The sequence below is a fragment of the Pongo pygmaeus genome, chromosome 2 (assembly GCF_028885625.2).
Source record: "Pongo pygmaeus isolate AG05252 chromosome 2, NHGRI_mPonPyg2-v2.0_pri, whole genome shotgun sequence".
Lineage (NCBI taxonomy): Eukaryota > Metazoa > Chordata > Mammalia > Primates > Hominidae > Pongo > Pongo pygmaeus.
Window position 1 is genome coordinate 149,285,962 of NC_085930.1, and position 20,212 is coordinate 149,306,173.

A 20,212-nucleotide genomic window follows, 5' to 3' on the forward strand; every position below is an offset into this window, starting at 1 on the left:
ATCCTGGGCCTTTTCAGCTCCAGTTTATACTCGCTGAAGCAGTGGTTTCAAGGAACCTTGGTCCTAGTCCCCATCCCTCACCTGCCCTTGGGCGTGAGACAATTCCTGCCTGCCTGCCCCTTCTATCCTAGAGAGGGGGACTGCCCAGGAGAGGCTGCCATGATGTCACTCATCCCCAGGAAGGCCACCTGCCAGGTTTCTGTAAGCTCAGCAGCCTCTTTGAGGGCCATATTTTGTGGAGAAACACTGAAACTGCAGCAGTGACCCTAGTCACTAGGAGAACTGCTTTCTACACAGCCCGTATGCTGGTGGAGACACCCAGGGCCTGGCAGAGAGTGGAGGGGGTTATTTAAGGACGTTGCCAGGTTGCCGCAGCACTGCGCTGTTTGTAATGAGACTGGGTCATGCAGCATCACAATTCAAACGCTGAATTGCTTGGGGAATGGATGGCCTTCCTTGGAAGGGCAGTAACTCATTCTGGATGTTACTAAAAGTAGAAAACAAAAATCCGAAAACAAACCTACAGTCTCATTTACAATTAGAATCTGTCTGGGCCTTCTAATTTCTAAAGTCTGTGAGGCTGCCAGGATTCACCAATTCTCCTTTCCCCGGAGGCCCAGCAACAATTGATTTATAGCTTAAACTCTGTGAAGGTCCACAGACCTGTGACAGGAACTCGCTGGTACTTTGTCAGTCATGTACACCTAACTGACTCCTCCTATGAGGTACAGTCTCCTCATACGAGGGTTTTTGAGATGGGGAGTCAGAGGGCCAGGGCCCTGGGCTTTGGGGTGGAAGGACAGAAGAGGAACAGTCTAGGAAAGGGACTAGACATGTAGCCTAGGAAAACTAGCACCATCTGTTGAGTTCTGAAGAACCCAGATTCTCTCCTGCTCACAGCCTCAGCAGTCTTTTCAGAGTCCTCCTGAATGGCCCAAAGACACCCCTGTTTCTGGGGAACAGAAAGGAGCTGGTACCTCTGGACCATTGAGGCAACACCTCCCCAGAGGCAGGACCCCGCCTCCATGAGAACATGCAGTTGAATGATGTGGTGCCTGGCCAGGACCTTGGAAAACGTGGCCGTGTGAGACTAGTATAGATCTCCAACTATTGCTTCCTCTGCTGATATGGCCACCTCCTCAAGGCAAGAAGACTACTACCGACTTAGCTATTGTGGTACCATGGGGGCCTAGCACTGCACCTGGCCCATGACATGTGTGCCACAAATGTTGAATTGAATTGAATCCCAGAGATCACTTGACCTCAGTGAAGGGAATGGGTTTGAATTAAGACCCCACAGTGGAGAAAGCCTCCTCCATCTTCCTTCTCGATTTGTGAGTCAAGGTCCTTTGTAAAATCAGATCGACGAGGGTGGAAGTGCAGCGAACAGAGGACAACATTTGTGATGCACATGGGAGAAAACAGGAGTGGGGTTGTTTGGGGACTACCCCTACCTAGCTATAGTCAGTAAACAGAGCCCCTAAGCAAGGAGCAGGGGTAGATGTGCCTGGGTGAGGCCTGCTTGCTCCACTGTCGAGGTCATGGGCAGCATCCCAACTGAGGAGAGAAAGCCCTAATTTGTTAATGACCCGGCCTTGTGCCGCTCTCCAGTTCCTTTCATCAGATTTACTGCAGAGGAGATTCATCAACATGAAGCTCAATTCCCAGTAGACTAATGAAAAGAGGGCAACAGACTTGAGAAGAGCCAAAATGCAGACAGTGTGTATTAATCACAGACAACAGAAACGTGTTAGCTTTAATGTCTGTTTGCTTTTATCTTGAAACGAAAATGCATCTCTGTTACCTGGACCCTTTTTACTGCACATTTCAGAACAGAAATGGGACATCCACACACATATTGAGGGTCCTTTTCCCTAGCAGGAGGAGCTACCAGAGAAATGAGCCCACATTTTGTGTGCAGAGACTCAACCCACGGGTCTCAGTTGCAGACTCCAGCACCTCTGCAGAAAAGGCAGGCAAAGGGATGAGGAGGTAGCATCTGCCCTTCAGAAGGATTCATAAGGATTCATATTCATATGGATTCATAAGGGCCTCTGTGAGGAGGGCCTTGCTTGTGCCTGTGGGTCATGGATGTTAATATAAAGGCTCATCCACCCTTGGTGGCAAAAGTGCATCCATCCTGGCCAATATAGAACACCCACATCTGGAGCTCATGCCCACCCACCTCCAGCTCCCCTACATGGCTGCAAGTGCGCGGCTGATGTGTGGGATTCAGAAGAGGTCTGCTCATGTTCACTAGCCAAACTTTAGGTGGTGTGATATAGCAAAAAGCTTTCTTTGTTTTTCTGTTTTTGTTTTGTTTTTGGCGTGGGGGAGAAATTTAGACTTAAAAGTCAGGGCTGATCACTCAAAAAGTAAGATAGGAGATACTGAGGGAAAATGTGACTCATAGTTGGAGAGGAAACAGGAGAGTGGGCACAAGTGACAGCACCAGGAACAACCCCCTCCCTCAGATGCCAAAGCATTGCTCTGTATCTAAAGATGCATCCAAGTTTGCAAAAAATTATGGGTAAATCTGGCCATGTGACCAAAGAGGCAGTCAAATCAATTGCTTCCAACGTCAGAGCTGTTTGAAGGTGATCAGTTCTTAATTGAACTAGTCATGATGAATCAATCTAACTGATTGCATCCAGTCTGACCTCAGTGGTTTTCATAAAGGGTTGTTGATGCCCTGAGCTGGACAGGGTTGGCAGGAGGTTGAAGAAAACCAGTTGGTGAGTTTAGAAAAGAAATTGCATGTAGAAGTTGTTTGTTCTCAAAGAAATCTGTAGGTGTTAGAGCTGGGTTTGTTATGTTATTGTCAGGGACATTATAATGTTGGTAAGGAAGAGAGAATGATTTGGTAGGGGTACTTGGGAAATTTGAGTACAAAATATAAATTATCAGAGATGAGTAGGCAATGGACAGCTGATTATATATGTGCGTGTGTGTGTGTATATGTGTGCATATATGTGTACATATACACATACCCCAAAGCCATATACATATCTATAATACAGAAGTAAGAATAAAGTCAACAGATCCAGCATATTTTAAATCCTTAGAAGCAGTGGTTGGGATGTTACATGTTTTTTCATTGTTGTTGTTTACCGTTAGCTCTCAAAGCAGTGGGAATAGTGCTTGGCACATAGTAGGAGTCTGGTAAACATTTGGAAATTGAAGACCCAGCTTGTCACTACTTCACAGAGACTCAGTAGTATGAGTATACCCCAAATTGAATGAGCCGCAGAGAAATGCACCAGCCACACTCCCTCTTAGCTGAGGAGAAGCCTCTGTGAATCCACAGATTCCATGCAATATTCAGCCAGCTGCAGGCACAAGGTCTGGCTCCCTAGTAGTGAGAGTGAAGGCATGCTGCACACAGTGGGTTTGCATGCACCTAGACTGCATCTGCCGAACACCCAACAGCTGTTTCTACAAGCTAAAGTTGTAGCTTCTCTCTACCACTGTCTAAAGCTGTAGCTTTTCTCTACTATTGTCTCTACACCATTGCCCAAACACTTGGTATAACGCTATTGAATTTGTCACCTCCAGCCATGATTTTGTAACCAATGTAAAGGTTCTGGGTTCAGCCAGTCTAAAAAGCCTAATAATTTCTTCTCTCAGTCCTTCCCTTCTCCCTTGTCTGGAGCTGCCACCGCCATTTAAAAGTGTGTCGGATGCTGTTTATTCCCAGCTTCTCAACCTCAGTGTGTGTGGGAAAGGCCTGAGAGAGAGAGGTATGTTTTGTCTCCTCCGGAGTCTCTGCGGTGTTGACACAGCAGAGAGAGGAGGGTGAGCAGCCCCATCTTGCAGAATCACCTTCAATCACTGCTACTGTCTGGGCCATTACTGCCAGTCTGGCCGGTGTCTCCTACAGTGGATGGCTTTGCCTCCAGCGGTGGACCAGTGTGTACCTGACATGTATCAGACTTCTGAGCTCTTCAAGCTGCCTCAAAGAATGAATCTTTTTAGTCTAGAAAATGTGTTTATTTGATAAATACTATTGTGTATGAGTGTGGAACAATGCAAACTTTGGAGTATCTCATTAGAAGGACTGTATGAATTTATAGAAAATTGAATCTAATTTCAGAAGAGCGCATTGTCTTCTCAGTCAACAAGGTTGCCCAGCCACAGAGGGTCAGAGAAAATGCCCTTTCCCCTCCCCACTCCTTTTCTCAGAATCCTCTCTCAGGCCTAACTGAGCTGTCATATCCAATTCAGACTGACACAGAGTGAGGGGCGCTGAGGGTCTCTATGTATATAAAGATATAGGAAGAAAATAAGGATCATCACGGGAATCTGTTGGGCTTCTCCCCATGACTGTGATCTTACCCATGTTTGAATCACAAACTTTAAATTTATAACAATTATGATTCTTGCGGTTTTCAAGTAATTTGTTAAATGCCTATTCAACACAGACAGATTTTTATTTTCAGCTGTGGCTTGAAAATGCCTACAAACTGATTCATGTTGGTGGTCGTTATGACACTTTCTGTGAATTGGTGAATAAATATGATTTTAGAATTTCACAGTAAAGATGACCTCTGAGAGTTTTATTGTTCAGACCATTTGATAAGGTGAGACACCAAGAACTGCTCTGGCTGGGTCAATACTCTCTGGGGCTCTGCTCCTAAATCCATGCCTGGGAAAGAGAGATGGGCGGGATGTGAGGCTGGTGGCATGGCAAGTTGGCCCCTATCAGGCTTCAGTCAGGGAACTTTGTTACACCCAGAGCCAAATTTGGCAGCGCAGTTATTGGAGACCAATGAAAAGACGATCCTTATAACACTGGGCATTTATTCAGCACTTACAAAGTGCTGGAGCTCTACGTGCATGATCTTAACCCCCAAGGTAGGTTGTTTTTACTGTTAAATGTGGAAAATATGAGACTCAAAGGAGTCAGGGGCCCTGCATGAGGGCAGCAGAATTGGACACCTCTCTGTCTCTCTCCTACTGCTTCTTTTGCTCCCTCTTGCTCCTCCAGTAGACCTTCGTCCTGCTGACCTGCCCTAACACCCAGATACCCCCCAGGGTCCCCTTTCCCCCAAAGCCCACTGAAGATGGGCTCCCTTTGCCATCCAGAGCTGGCAGAGATTCAGAGCACTTCCCTAGGATTCTGCAAGTTGTGGTTACTGCAGCCTCCGTCCTGTTTTGTATTGGGCCAACCCAAGGGTTAAACCCTATCTTTTGCTTGAATTCCTCAGGGCAGCAGGGAAAATTCAAACAAAGTATTCTTGGAAGTGTTGGGGTCATGAAGATGAGTCACTTGCCCAGGATATGGCAAACAGCTACATATCACAATCGACATTCTTGTTTTTGGACTCCTTTTGGCCAGCCTCCTCAGCCATGTGCCATCTTCCTGCCCTCTCCCCACTCCCTTCTCTCCCTCCTCTCATCTCTCTTCATCCTTCTCAGATGTAAAAAGTTTTTTTTTTTTTTTTTAAGAGAGATGGAGTCTCCCTTAAAGCCTGTCACCCAGGCTGGAGTGCAGTGGCACGATCTCGGCTCATTGCCAACCTCCGCCACCTGGCTTCAAGCAATTCTCTTGCCTCAGCCTCCCGGGTAGCTGGAAGTACAGGCACGCACCACCACACATCCAGCTAATTTTTCTGAATTTTTAGTAGAGATGGGGTTTCGCCATGTTGGTCAGGCTGTTCTTGAACACCTGACCTCAGGTGATCCACCCGCCTCGGCCTCCCAAAGTGCTGGGATTACAGGCATGAGCCACCATGCCCAGCCCTCTTTTTTTTTTTCTCTTTAAAGAGCATCATCATCATCTTTTCTTCATTGCTTGGTCTCCTGCCAAAAGCCATACTCGTCCTCCTACCCCAAGTAGTTAATCAAGATTTGTTCCCAAATATAGATCGTTCACACCCTAATAGGACTTTTTTTCTTCTAAACGTTAAGATAGGATTTTTTTTTCTGCCCAATGTTTGTCAACTGGAAATATAATTTTTCTTTTACATCTGAGAGAGTCAACAAGGAAACTAAGAAGGCTTCATCGGTTTGGTAGTCCTTCCACACTCTACCTTGGTAACTTCCATGTGTGCACGCGTGCACGCACACACACACACACACACACACACACACCTATTTTTGGGCTTCCCTGGTGCCCAATGTAGCAGCTCACTACCAAATTTCTGACAGTTCGCACCACTCTCTTACTCTCCAAACAATTCTGGCCTGTGTTCTTGCTGTCTGATAGATTCTTTGTTGCCTCTCTGTGTCTATTCCTTCTCATCTCTTTTAGAAGCATCCCCTCATCCCTCAGCCACCACAGCAGCCTCCTCCCTGGCTTCCATCTTCCAGACTACGTATGTGCCATGGGGCTGACATTGCTGAAGTTGCAGTGGGAGGTGCCCCTCAGGCTGACAAGCCACAGAGACTTCCAGTAACTTATACTTTCAAAGCAAAGTCCCTGGTGCTCTAAGGATTCCCCAGTCCCTAGGGGGCCAATAAACTCTACTCTTTATCCTGAAAAAATACTAGTTTATCTGGCTTGAATAAACTTGATAGAGGTTCATGGCAAAAACTTCAAAACAACAACAAAAACAAATGTATGAACTATGGATAAAAGTCCTGGGCAGAGGTGTTATCACAATCATATCTGGGTTCATGATCTAGTGGAGAGCTTGGGATATAGCAAGGGCTCAGAAATAATTTATTATATAGAATTGAATTAAACCTCAAATCCAAGGTTCTCAATGACCTGGCCTCAACCTAAGTTTTCATCCTTTTATTGCCCACTTGCCCGCACAAATCCTAGGTCTTGGCATTGTCAAAGCACATGGCAGTCCCAAAGCACATGGAGACTCCCATCTCCATGCTTTTGTTCTTGCTACTCCTGATACTTGAAATGTCATCCCTCCTTACATGTCTTACACAACGAAAATCTTATCCCTAACTGGAGGTCTCACTTCAGAGTTGCAGAGCTATTTATCAGTGAGGCCATGCTTGATTTCCCCAGTGGAATGTAATCCTACCATTCTATGCACTCCCGGACCATGTCCTGTCTTACTGTTAAGTTCCTTCTAGTGGAAGGTGGGGAGAACAAGACATAGGACATGTTGCTCTAAACCAAACTCAAACACCTGCAGAGGTAAGGCAGGTAGCATAAGTGAATACAGCTGCCTGAGTGGGACTAGGGTGAAAAGAAAAATGCATGGCAAGTGCAGAGGGCTTGCTGCACCTCAGCTTCAGCCAACTGTCTCAGTACAAGGATGGTTGCCAATTATTGCCAGATCTTCTGATTTTTTTCTTTTAAGAGAAGTCAGAAACACAGATTTTCCATGTGAAATCTACCAGATTTAAAATCGGGGCAGAAAATTCACTTTTTAAACAAATGTTATAGGGGGCAAGTAAAATAAGTTGTCAGGCTGAATTTAATACATGGGCAACTGGATTGCAGCCTCTATTCTAAACTATATTAGCATGGACCAGGTGTGTCAGATTAACCAGAAAAAAAATTGTCCCAACACCCTCAGTTTAGGTGATTGGGTCTTGTAGGTGATGGGTACTCATAAATGCCACTGCAAGGGTGGCAGAAGGACGGAGATGGTAAAAGCAAACATTAGCCATGTGAGCATCTCGGCAGTGGTGTACTGGTAAATGGTTAACAACCACCTTTGGGGTTGGGGCAGGTCTAATTTGCAACGTGTTGATTCCCATGGTGCAAGTACCATCACAGCTGGTTTTAAGCCATCAACATGATGTCCCTGAGCTCAGAGTTGGAAAGAGATGCTACCATTGGCTTTTGGGAGCCAGCTCTAGCTCACATCACTGTTTAAAGATCAGATATCAAGAAAAACCCAAGAGCACCTTTAACCATGAACAAATAAAGCTGCCACCTTCCTAATGACTCAATCTAGTATTGGGAAGGCTCATGACCTACATGAAAACCTCCTTCACACAACCAGGGATAAAATGCTGCCACTTTCATTTATGACTATAATCTCTGTTAATAGCTAAATGACTTGAATGGGGGCTGCTGGTTACATTAAGTGAGGCTTAGTCATTGAAGACTGACTGTGTGGGGAGAAGGAACCAGAATGGAGAGACAGAGTGCTGTAAACTGGCTGTGCTCCAAAAGACAGAGGAGCCTGGAGGGCATAAAGGACAAGTAACTCAGCTACCTTTCCTCCATCACAAACCATGTGCCCACCTCCTGACTTTTCATGACTGAGAAGTGAGACACAGCCAGGGTACAGGGAGCAGGGGGAGGAGAGGAAAAGAGCAATGCTGGGAGAGATGAAATGAGGCCTGAAATGGAGGAGAGTTGACAATATCAGGTCCCCACCTAGAAGAACAGAGAATTTTCAAAAGAGGCCCAACCTCCAGTGCTCCTGTTTGCTCTCCTTTTGGAATTTTCAGTGAATTTTATAATCTTCTCTAGACTCAGTACTGCCCTATTTAAAGCCAAGCTGGAAATGTGGGCAGCTCAGTGGAGGGCGGGGCCCCTCTAGAAACTGCCTGTGTTCATCAGGATTCTTTTTGGTGGCAAATTGGACAAATCTAAGCAAAAGGATATGTATTTTTGGCTCTCATAACCCAAAAGTGAGAAAAGCTGAGGTGTGGCTGGGCCTCACTGATGACGAGAAGCTTAGGACTTGCTAAGGTGGTTAATATCTAAATCATTACATAAATCTAATCATTGTATATAACTATATATAATTCCATACATATTATGTGCTTACATACAATTAGGGCTTGCTAAGGTTATTAAGATATATATATACACCTATATTTTATATAACTATATAAAATTATATATGTTCGGTATTGTATATATTGTAATACATTATATAATTTTATAAATTATATATAATATATATTAACCTTAGCAAGACCTAATCATTCTATATTATATAAACATATAATTATACGGTATACATTATGTAATTAAATTACATAATTATATAATAATTACATAATTATGTTGTATACTATTTATGTGTTAATATCAACATTTTATGCTATATCATTTATTAGGCCCTAACTAGGTGCCCCTCATGTCTGACCTTTTTGCATATTGGCAGGTTTTTTCTAACCAATTTTTATTACTAGGTGGGTTCTGTAGTAGATGGCAGCTCTCAAGCTCACATTTTGTCCGCTATAACTTCAGAAAGGAAAGTGCTCATCTCCTCGGTACTGGCTCAAAGTCTCGGTTAAGCACTGCTTTGGCCCTCCCTGTGTCATGTACAGCCCCTGGGGCTGCGCATGGGACTAGGGTCCATGTCTGACAGCCTTCCTCTCTCCTCGCCACCAAGAACAAATATCTGGGAGACAGATGGTGCAGGCGAGAGGTGAGGAGCATTGCTCAAAGAAGACACAGAGAACCTTCACTGAAAGAAGGAACAGGGCTGGGAAGACACAAGAAATAACTCCCCACTGACTGCTTCAGATCAAGAAGCCCTTGAGCCTAATTTTCCTAATGTGCACTGCATGGAGCACATAGAATATTCTTCAATTGATGCTATTTTTTAAGGCTCCCTGAAAAGTTCTGTTCTTGAAACTAATGGGTTGAACGGATTTTGTTTATTCTAGGAATTTTCAGGATGTTTACTGCAAATCATCTAAAGAAATAGGCAAGTGTTTCTCAGACCAATTTGACTCTGGAACCCTTTACCTCCTTAAACATTTTTGGGACCAGCATTCACTCCAACATGCTTCAGGAACTGTGGCCTTAAGCTCACGATAAGGACCTGGAGCCAACATGTAGGGTTCTTCCTCTTGTTAATACCTCATTCCGGAGAACCATCCTGAATTAGACAATTAAGCATCCATTTAATATGACTTCTAGGATGAAGAACCTGCTCCATTTCCCTCAAGGCTTGTCTACTCTGACTACCCATTTAATATGCCTTACCTCCCAGTTTGTACCCTCTTGACCTTGCTCAGGAAGGTCTGATCTCAGGTTCAATCAGCCTATTTCAAAAGCTGAGAAAAGTTATGGAGGCCAAGTATGTAGACACTGCAGCTGACTAGAGGATGCTAGTGCACAGGTGTGATGGCAGCCATGACTGGTGCTGGCCACCTGAGTGTCGACACCACAGGCTGGAAGTGGCTGGTGTCTCCAACCCCACAATGCTCAGGCATGGAAGGGAAATGGCCAAAGACAAAGGACTCCACACTGTCCTCAAGGCCCAGTACCCCAAGTGGCACATGGCAGCCCTGGGAAATGCCTTCTCTCTTCCTCTTCACTAGTTGTCCAGAGTGTTAACAGCCTGGCTTAAAGCTCACTCTGGGTCAGTCCCACTAAACTAGGACCAGAATATGTTAGCAAAATAAACCAAGGTACAAACCTTCCAAAGAGCCTCTGTGTCTTGTTAGTGATCCTAAAGCCAAGTGGACTAAGGCTTACAAATGTTTTTCCCTGTAACAAATTTTTCACGGGAATCATTATAAATATATGTACTTTACTAAGCACTAACTAGGTGCCAGGAATTGTGCTGTGCCTTACATACGTTATTTCATCTTCACCTCACAAAAATTGTATCAGATAAACACATTTATATCTCCATCTACAAATGAGGAAATAGAACACGGAGAGACAAATAATCCAAGGCTATGTGATGCCAGGGTTCAGGGCCATACAGGGCCATCCCCATCCAACTTAAACTGGTGCTTTCAATTTATATGTCCACTCAAGACAATCTGCTTCATCTCACTCAAAAACTGGGTGTCAATATTCCATGTGTTTCCAGTGTTATTACAACTATAAAGCTACTTGGAAGCCCTTACGAGGGAAAGCTCTGGATGCTGACATACATCACTTAATTCACTACGTGCAAAGATGTACACATGTGCCTAATGGTTTCATCAGTGCCCTTGCTGGATACTAGCCCTGCAGCCTTGGATCCTGGGATCTGTGAACACAGCCTTCTTGCCTTACTCAGAGGCTCAGAAAACTCTCCCAGGTCTCTCTTCTCTAAAGAACAGGAAGGTAGCCCCAAAAGCCCTCTGTCAACTGCCTTTGTGTTCCCCTTCCCAAGGCTACCTTGTCAAAGCTACCATTCCTGTTCTACCCTTCACTTTATCTGCCTTTACTCTTCCAATCACCACCAATATTTATAGTCACTCAATAACTGTACAATCATGTCCTGGATGACTACTATTTTGGGGAGACTAAGATAAATACTACACATGTATGTATGAGCGTGATACATATATACATATACCCACAAATACATTTATGTACACACATACATATCTGTGGCCTTCTATTTTCATGACACCTTAGTAAAACCACTTACTATTCATGGCACCACTGGTATGTGACAATTTCACTGAGGTTTTGTTTCCTCATTTGTAAAATGGTGACTATGGTAACTTTCTTAAAGGACTCTTATAATAATTAAATGAGATAATTTCTGTAAACTGCCTGCCAAAATGTCCAGCCTTTGGGCCCTCACTAAATAATTACTGTCACCACTACTATCCCAGCATCCTTTAGTAATGAATCGTATGGCTCACATTATCATTCATTCAAATCTTCCTTTCTTCATTCACTGAGTTAATTCACTCATTCATTCAGAGATTCTGGGGTCGAGCCTAGATAAAATTCTCCATGGGTGGCCTCCTCAGATTATTTTGAGAAAGAGGGGAAAAAGAAAGGGCACGGAGATGTATTATACAAAGATTTGCTGAGTATTTACTTCGGATCAGGACTTCACTAGTATTTTCTATTTAATCCTTCCAGCAACCATGAAAGTATCTTCATCCTCATTTTAATGAAGAAATTGAGTTCCAGAAATATTAGGTCTCCTGTCCAGGGTCATACAGGTGGTGAGAGGCAGAGCCCAGATTCCATCAGATGTCACATTCTGAATACTGTGGTTGTATCCCTGAGCCAAACGTCTACCCAAACCACTAGGGAATAATCAGCCTTGAAGAGTAAAATCTTGCTTTTAAGAAAGCAGAGTGTACAGTACTACAACCCAGTGACAGATGCCATTTTCCTTTTTAGCACCTTGAGCTACAATCAGTCCCCAAACATACACCAGATAGGAACTGAAAAGCCCTGGTTATACAAGTACAGTTCCAAAAATAAAATGAGTGTTTTTTATAAAAAGCCAGAGACAGACTAAAAAACAGCAGGAGCGCAAACTATGTGGAAATACAGACTTAGAAATAAGGACAAATCAATCTCCTCTCCCAGAGCAGTAACACCATCCTCAAGATCTATGACCATTTCCATGCCCTGAAACCCACAAGGACCCTGGAAACATAGAGCAACCTGAAGTCCTTATTCATTAACTATTCATTGCCAAACATGTTCCGCAACTACTGTAACTCTGTTCTTCCTGTGAGTCATACCCTGTGCTAAGCACCAGAGACACCTAAAGTACCAGGTTCTTGCCCTCACTGAATTTCCACTCTAGTGGAAAGAAAGGATTATTAAATAATCCTATAAATAAGTATATAATTGCACTTACAATAAGCACTATCAAGGAGAAACATCTGGCGCTGTGAGCCTCTATAATAGGGTGAAGTGCCATAATCAGGAAAACCTGATTACTTTAAATTTGCATTACCCTAAAGAAGTGAAGAATAAGTTGAGAGAGAGGGAGAAAGGGATGTGTATTGGTGAAAGTTCTTAGATACAAACAAGGAAGTCACCTTTAGCTAGTTTAAGACAGCAGGCTTTTATGGAGGGATATTAGACAGCTCACAGGATCATGGAGAGGACAGAGAACCTGAGCTTCTAGCATCACCTTCTCCAGCAGAAATAAACTGAGGCATGGGTACCAATATGGGATGGTGATCTAGAAAGATCTCCAACTTGCTTCTCTCCATTTCTTCCCATATGACTTTCATTTCAAACTTTCCCTGTGGTTTCACCTCTTGAAACACCCTGTCTCAGCTTGGATGAGCCACCTGGGAGACTCAGTGCGTGTGTAGAGTAGGCACGAGGATCTTTCCAAATGGGCTCAAATCTTATCACTCAGGATTATGCTGCTCCCCTGCTCAAAATCTACTATGAGTTTCATGACTTCAAGATAAAAGTGAAACCCACTGCATGGCTCCCAGCACTGTTAATGATCTGGCTATAACCTACATATAACAGACACATCTACACTATTCCTTGCCTACGTGGAATTCTGCATTCCAGAGCTCGCCTACACATCCAACAGACGTAGCTAAGCGGTGGGTAAGGCAGCTGGAAGGTGAGAAGTGACCACCATGAGCAGGCGGCCTGCTGAAAAATGTAGCTATTTATCTGCCTCACTAGTGATGAGCAGCCACAAGCTTCCTCTGACAAGACATTTAAGGAATGGGAAAACTGCATTGTATCCTTTCCTTCTGTTAATAAATGATAAAGTAATTTGCACTTTATAAAAATATGTTAACTCTGTCACCTGGTAGGAGAGTACTTTGATTAAAAAGGCCCTCTGTGTACTCCATCTCTCAACAGTAGCTAGAATTCTATCATTAAAGCCTGCTTCTAACAGATTTTGGCCCAAATACTAGAAGCTGGTTCTTCCACTATGAGGTGCCTCCAACAGAGAGACTGTTTGACAGAGAGGCCATGGGACAGATGACTTGCTACTAGGAAACCCTAATGAAGGTTTCCACAAATGTGCAATCTGTATGTGTGTCCAGCATGCCTGAACAGGTTTGGCTGCCAGATTCAGGCAAGAAAAATGTAAATATTGTGTCTAGACTCAAAGATAAAGGTGGTGTTGATGAGTTTGTCTCCCCAGATGTATTGAGGACTAGCCACTTCTAGTTGAAAACAGAAATTAAAGGTAACAGTTTCAGAACTGTGTGCTGGCTTAGGTGGAACCTCCAGATTTTTCTGGGGGTGAGGGTGCATGCTCAGCCTGCACTGTAAGCCCATCATGAAGGCAAGCTGGACTTCTGAAATAAGGACCTCTGGAGGATCTCATCTGCACACAGTGAAATCTTAACACAAGACAGATGGGTTTGAATGTATTTTTCCCCTGACATAAACATCTCCTGGGGAGAGCTAAGGCAGACTAGTCTGGGGGTGTTCTTCTCCTGGGTGAGAGGCTAAGTATGAAGGGAGAGTCCAAGGAAGCCCCACCTCAACCAGGATAATGGTGCAGTTTGTGTGGATATCTTATGGCTATAAAGCCTTTATCTTCTCTGGGATAAAAAATATTTCCCTCAAATGCAATATTCTGCTTTAGGCAAAATTGTACACCTTAAAAACATCCCCCAAATCATAGAGCTCCAAATTTCCAGGACTCTTATTTCGACTAATACACCAGAGAGTGACAGAGAGAGAAGGAAAGAGGGAAGGAGAAAGGGAGGAATGGATGGAGAGAGAGGGAGAGAGAGAGGGAGGGAGGGAGGCAGATAGAAGAAAGAAAACCAGCCCTCCCACCTTCTTTAGTTTTTTTATAGGTTCAATTTACTATAAGATGAGAGTTCTAACCCCCAGAAATGGTTAAAAAAAAATACTGTATGTTTCTGTACATTTAGATGGTAAAAGATTTATAGTAGGCATAAAGAAAACAGTGATAGTTTAAAACTAAATTAACTACTCCAAAGAAATCCTTAGTTAAAAACTAACTAGACAGATTGTTACATAATTAAAGTGATAATTTCTTCAAATTTACTTCATTATAAATAGCATTGTACATATGTGTGTAAGAGAGAGAATAAGGAGAAATGGTTAGTTAACACTTGAAATATTTTGAACAGGAATCCACACTTCAGAGAGGGCTGCTTAAATTCTAATTATGGAAATCTATATATGAGACTTGTTTATCAGCTAAAAAGAAATCAGAAATGTTTTTTTTCAGAACCCAATAGAAAAATGGGCAAATAAAATGAACAAACAATTAACAGAAGGGAAAACTCAAGATGCTAAAAAGCATATAAAGATTTCTCAAACTCATTAATTCTAGAAATGCAAATTTAAACCAAAATCTGACATTACAGACCCATCAGATTGACAAAACTAGAGAGCTGGATAGCATCAAAGTTGGTGGAACTTGGAACCCTTGTGCACTGTTGGTGGGAACACAGGCAGGGGCGGCCACGCTGGAAACCAACCCAGCACCATTAACCAGGACCCAGGAATTCCCTTCTGAACAACCCCCAGGGAAGTTTTCTCAGATGCACATGGTAAATGGGCATGTTTGTTATAGCAGCATTTGCAGTACAAGCAGTTGAGGAAATGGAGGAGGAATGATGAAGTGGAAGGTATGCAGATCAACATGCAGCCTTGGAAGCCATGTGTCAAAGATGGCAGAGCCAGGGGATGGAACCAGTTGGAAAAGCACTATGTGCCAATCAGGAACACTTGCTTTGGACTTTATAGGAACAAGTTCATGTAAAGAAATTAAAAAGGAATCAAAACATATCATAGGACAAAACTAAGAGATGTAACATTTCATCATCTAGTAACCATTGTATACACTTGGATTTGTGTGTTTAGGTTTCTGCATTTCCTTAATCAGATCTGTTACATCTGCCTGCTTACCTCAGGAATTAACCAAAAGAGTACTCCTCATTTTATTTCTTAAATAATCAAACATCATCATTTTAAAAAAAAGAAATACCCAGGTGAGAAATATTCAAATGTGGCTCTCTTTATAGGGGTGGAAGCTAAAATGAGGCCAATTATGAATAAAAATCCAATATTTCTAATGTGCTGGTCAAATACTGCGGTTATATTAAGTTTTTAATTATACAAGTGGCTTTATTTTAACTCACTTAAGTTCGTGAGATAACCCTAATTGCCTATTTAGTATCCATTTCCACTTTCTTACTAACAAAACAGTTCAAATTACTCAGCCTCCCTGCTGCCCTTGCTGCTGGGCATAGTGATTCAATTCAGTCTGGCAATAAGATGTAAGTGGCCCTGAGGAAGATGTTTTGTCTGAAATATAAAAGAAAGCTTTGTTGAGAGGTAGGCTTTTGCTTTCCCCCTTCCTCCTTATTTCTGCCCCGACCATGGATGAGAGGTTTGAAGGGCAGCAGCCACCTCATAACCATAAGGCACACCAAGACTGAGCCAGAAAGTCCGCACGTTGAGGGTGACAAAACAGAGGGACTTAAAGGAGCTGGGTTCTGGTGGCTTTGCCGAGCCACAGGAACAGCGTGGACTTCCTGCTACCCACCAACCCTACCCTACTTCTTATAATCTGTTAGTCAGTGTTAGTTGGTTTTCTATTATTTGCAGACAAATAGATTCCTGATACCATGTTAATCTTTCTGCACAATTTCAAATACAAGGACTTCTGTTTTCCTAAAAAAGTCGGGGTGGTGGAGAAAGCCATGAGCTTAGTGTTCTATAATTTATATAAATGTCTTGTAAAGTAATTTAAATTTATAGTTTTAAAATGATATTCAGAAATTAAGTTGAGGGGAGAAAAAGATTGTCTGATAAGTAAGGGTTTCTCCTGAATATCCAATATAAAATATGAAATTGAAAATCTAAAACTCTATTTATAAAAGTATATTTTTTAAAACTTCTTTTAAAAAGTCAGCTTGACAGTGTGGTGATTCCTCAAAGAACTAAAAACAGAACTACCATTGACCCAGCAATTCCATTACTGGGTATGCACCCAAAGGAATAGAAATCATTCTACCTTAAAGACACATGCACATGTATGTTCACTGCAACACTGTTTACAATAGCAAAGGCATGGAATCACCTAAATGCCCATCAATGACAGATTGGATAAAGAAAGTGGATCACCTGAGGTTAGCAGTTCGAGACCAGCCTGGCCAACGTGGTGAAACTCTGTCTCTACTAAAAATACAAAAATTAGCCGGACCTGGTGGCGTGTGCCTGTAATCCCAGCTACTCGGGAGGCTGAGGCAAGAGAACCACTTGAACCTGGGAGGTGGAGGTTGCAGTGAGCCGAGATCGCGCCACTGCACTCCAGCCTGGGCAACAAGAGGGAAACTCCATCTCAAAAAAAAAAAAAAAAAAAGAAAGAGAGAGAAAAAGGAAGCTTGGTACATATACACCATAGAATACTATGCAGCCATAAAAAAGGAAGAAATTGGGCTGGGCGCGGTGACTTACACCTGTAATCCCAGCACTTTGGGAGGCTGAGGCAGGCAGGTGGATCACCTAAGGTCAGGAGTTCCAGACCAGCCTGGCCAATATGGCAAAACCCAGTCTCTACTGAAAATACAAAAAATTAAACAGGTGCGGTGGAGGGCACCTGTAATTCCAGCTACTCAGGAGAGTGACACAGGAGAATCACTTGAACCTGGGAGGCAGAGGTTGCAGTGAACTCAGATCACGCCATTGCACTCCAGCCTGGGTGACAAGAGCAAGACTCTGTCTCAAAAAAAAAAAAAAAAGGGAAGAGATTATGTCTTTTGCAGGAACATGAATAGAGCCTAGAGGCCATTATTCTTAGCAAACTAACACAGGAACAGAAAATCACATACTGCATGTTCTCACTTATAAGTGGGAGTTAAATGATGAGAACGCATGGACACAAAGAGGTGGTTGGAAGGAGGGAGAAGATCAGAAAAAAATAACTATTGGGCACTGGGCTTAGTACCTGGGTGGCAAAATAATCTGTACAACAAACCCCTGTGACAGAAGTTTACCTATATAAGAAACCTGCACGTGTAACTCTGAACCTCAAGTAAAAGTTTTTTTTTGAAAAAGATAAAAACATTTTTTAAAAGTTGGCTTGAGAAATAAATATGTCCTAACTAGGAAAAAGTGTAATATATACAAGTGTTTGTAAACAGCTACAAGTTATAATTTTTATCAATTTCATAACAAATTCAAAATCAGGAAATAGAATGCTATTATAATCAAATTGTGCTCTAATTACTAATTTTATTTTTAAATATAATCTTTCAAAAAGAAAGTAATTAATATGCTATGAAACTGGCAACACTCTAAAATTATACTAAGGTATAAAAATAGAAACTTAAGATAAACATAAAATGACATTAGAAGTTCAAGGATAAAATTTCCACCATGAAGTTGTAGACTCTGAGCCAAGAAAAGAAAACAGAACGATTCCCTAACTTGTCTTTTAAGAAGACAAATCTTACACATGAGCTCTACTCTCTCTAAATGATTGGTAATTTCAAACTTGGGAACTTTTTATTGAATGCTTTAGTTCAAAAGAAATAAAAACATATTGTACAATAATACTGGGAAATTTAACTTTTCATAGTCTAGCAATTTCCTTATAAATTGAAATAAGAAAAAAACATCTATTGGTAATTTTTTTTGTTGAAATTCAATTCTTTATAAGTGACTGTGTGATTTATCTGTCTAGCATTTGCAGTTTCTACAGAAAGCAAAGATAGAAATATAACATGGCATATTTTAATTATACCAAGATTAGATTTTACCGCAGAGGCAAAGTAGCTGAAACTTTTTATGACTGCAATTTTCTACATTTCTTACACTTATTTTCATATAAAAACAACAATAAAATACAGTCTAGTTACTCTTAATTAAATTGATACTGGAAAATATATAAATGTAATGTTAATGTGGTATTACAATTAATATTACAAATAATATTTCAAAATCCAAATAACTGGGTTTTAAAAAATAAATTGCTTCTAATGAAACTAGATATTGTAAAATTATATAGATGCATACTTGGTTTACATAATTTTTAAGAAAAGTATTTTGGTAATACTGTTAATATTAATTGTAAGGTATCATTAATTTCCTTATATTTTGCTGCCTTCTATCTTCTGGGACCCTGGATTTATACAATAGTGAGTGTGGCAGAGAACTGTACCACCTTCCATGGAGGAATTGTGCTCCTCCATGCAATTAGATGAGACTGCATGCTTAGTCCTGGCCAATGTGCTGTGGATCAAAGTGGTATGTGCCCCTTCCTAGGCAAAGCATTGCAGAGCCAGGATGTGATACAGCATCTCTCTTTTTTCCCTGCTGAGGATGGTGCAGTTTTAAGATGGTGGGCCTGGCAATGGCTCACACCTGTAATCCCAGAACTTTGGGAGGCTGAGGCGGGTGGATCACCTGAGGTCAGGAGTTAGACCAACCTGGCCAACTTGGTGAAACCCCGTCTCTACTAAAAATACTCTGTCTCAAAAAAAAAAAAAAAAAAAAAAAAAAAAAAAAAAAAAAAAAAAGACGGTGGACCCATGTCAGAGTGAATCCCTGAGTAAACATGTGGAGCATAACTCCCACTGACCCACAGTAAATATAAACCATGAGTGGAAAATAAATCTTTGATGTGTTAAACTATGTAGATTTATTTTGGCTAATTAACTGAGATAATTAGTATGCCTCTACTCATCTAAATAGAGTTCAACACAAAACTATCTAGAATAAGAGTTAAATAATGTCATTAATAAATATACATGCATATGCAAAATCTAGGTTTACGTTTTAGTCCACAGAGATAATTTCAAGCAAAACTCAATATTTTCCATTTGTCTATGTTCTGTACTAATTGTATGGAATGTCTGCATCACATACCAAAAGTCCTATGGTTTTGTATTTCTTCAAGTCTTTCTGAGGAAAAACAAAAAGCAAATGAAAGTAGTTTTTTCCTCCAAATTATACACCATAACCAGATGATACCAAGAAGGAAAATTACCTGGAACTCTAAAATGTAAAACACACTCACCATTATTTGGTCTTCACCAACCACCAAGTGTTTCTTGAAAGCTCTGTCTGATCTGTTGTGCACTAAAACTCATGCTCAAATTCAGGAACTCCCCCACCCCTGGAGACCAATCCTCCTTCTACATTTTGACTTCTTCCTTGTCTTCTCTGTACACTTCTCCTCTTCTTTGCCTTCAATGGAGTGGGTCTCAGGGTTTGGTTCTATGTCCCCAACCCTTTCACTGCACACTCTCTTCTTTGAAAAGCTCATCCCTATCTGTGGCTTCACTGACTTCCAAATCTCCCCCACTATGCAGATCCCTTATCAGCAGTGTGGGCGCATGAGGCACCCACAGGGCATCTCCACTTAGGTGTCTGGTAAGAACCTCAAGAAGTTCATCATTTCCCCCCAGCAAGCCTGCTTCTCTTCCTCTGTCCCTGCTCTCAGCATTGTCATCAACCCACACATCTAGAATATTATCCTTGGAAATCCTCACTCATCAAGTTGCCTCCCACCCCCTACTCCTTAGTTTTCCCATTAAACTTGGACCTTCTCTTTTCACACACAGCTACACTTACCCATATTGCTGCACCAGCTCCAGTCTTACCCCACCTCCTATCCATTCAACACTGCTTCAAGTGAGCTTCCTAAATGCCAAT

The 20,212-nt window shown here is 42.0% G+C and overlaps 1 long non-coding RNA gene across 1 annotated transcript in view; it reads right to left on the reverse strand.

Moving 5' to 3' along the window:
- Positions 1–20,212, reverse strand: part of LOC134739192 (uncharacterized) — a 158,507-nt gene that overhangs the window by 65,415 nt on the left and 72,880 nt on the right. The window lies entirely within an intron of this gene.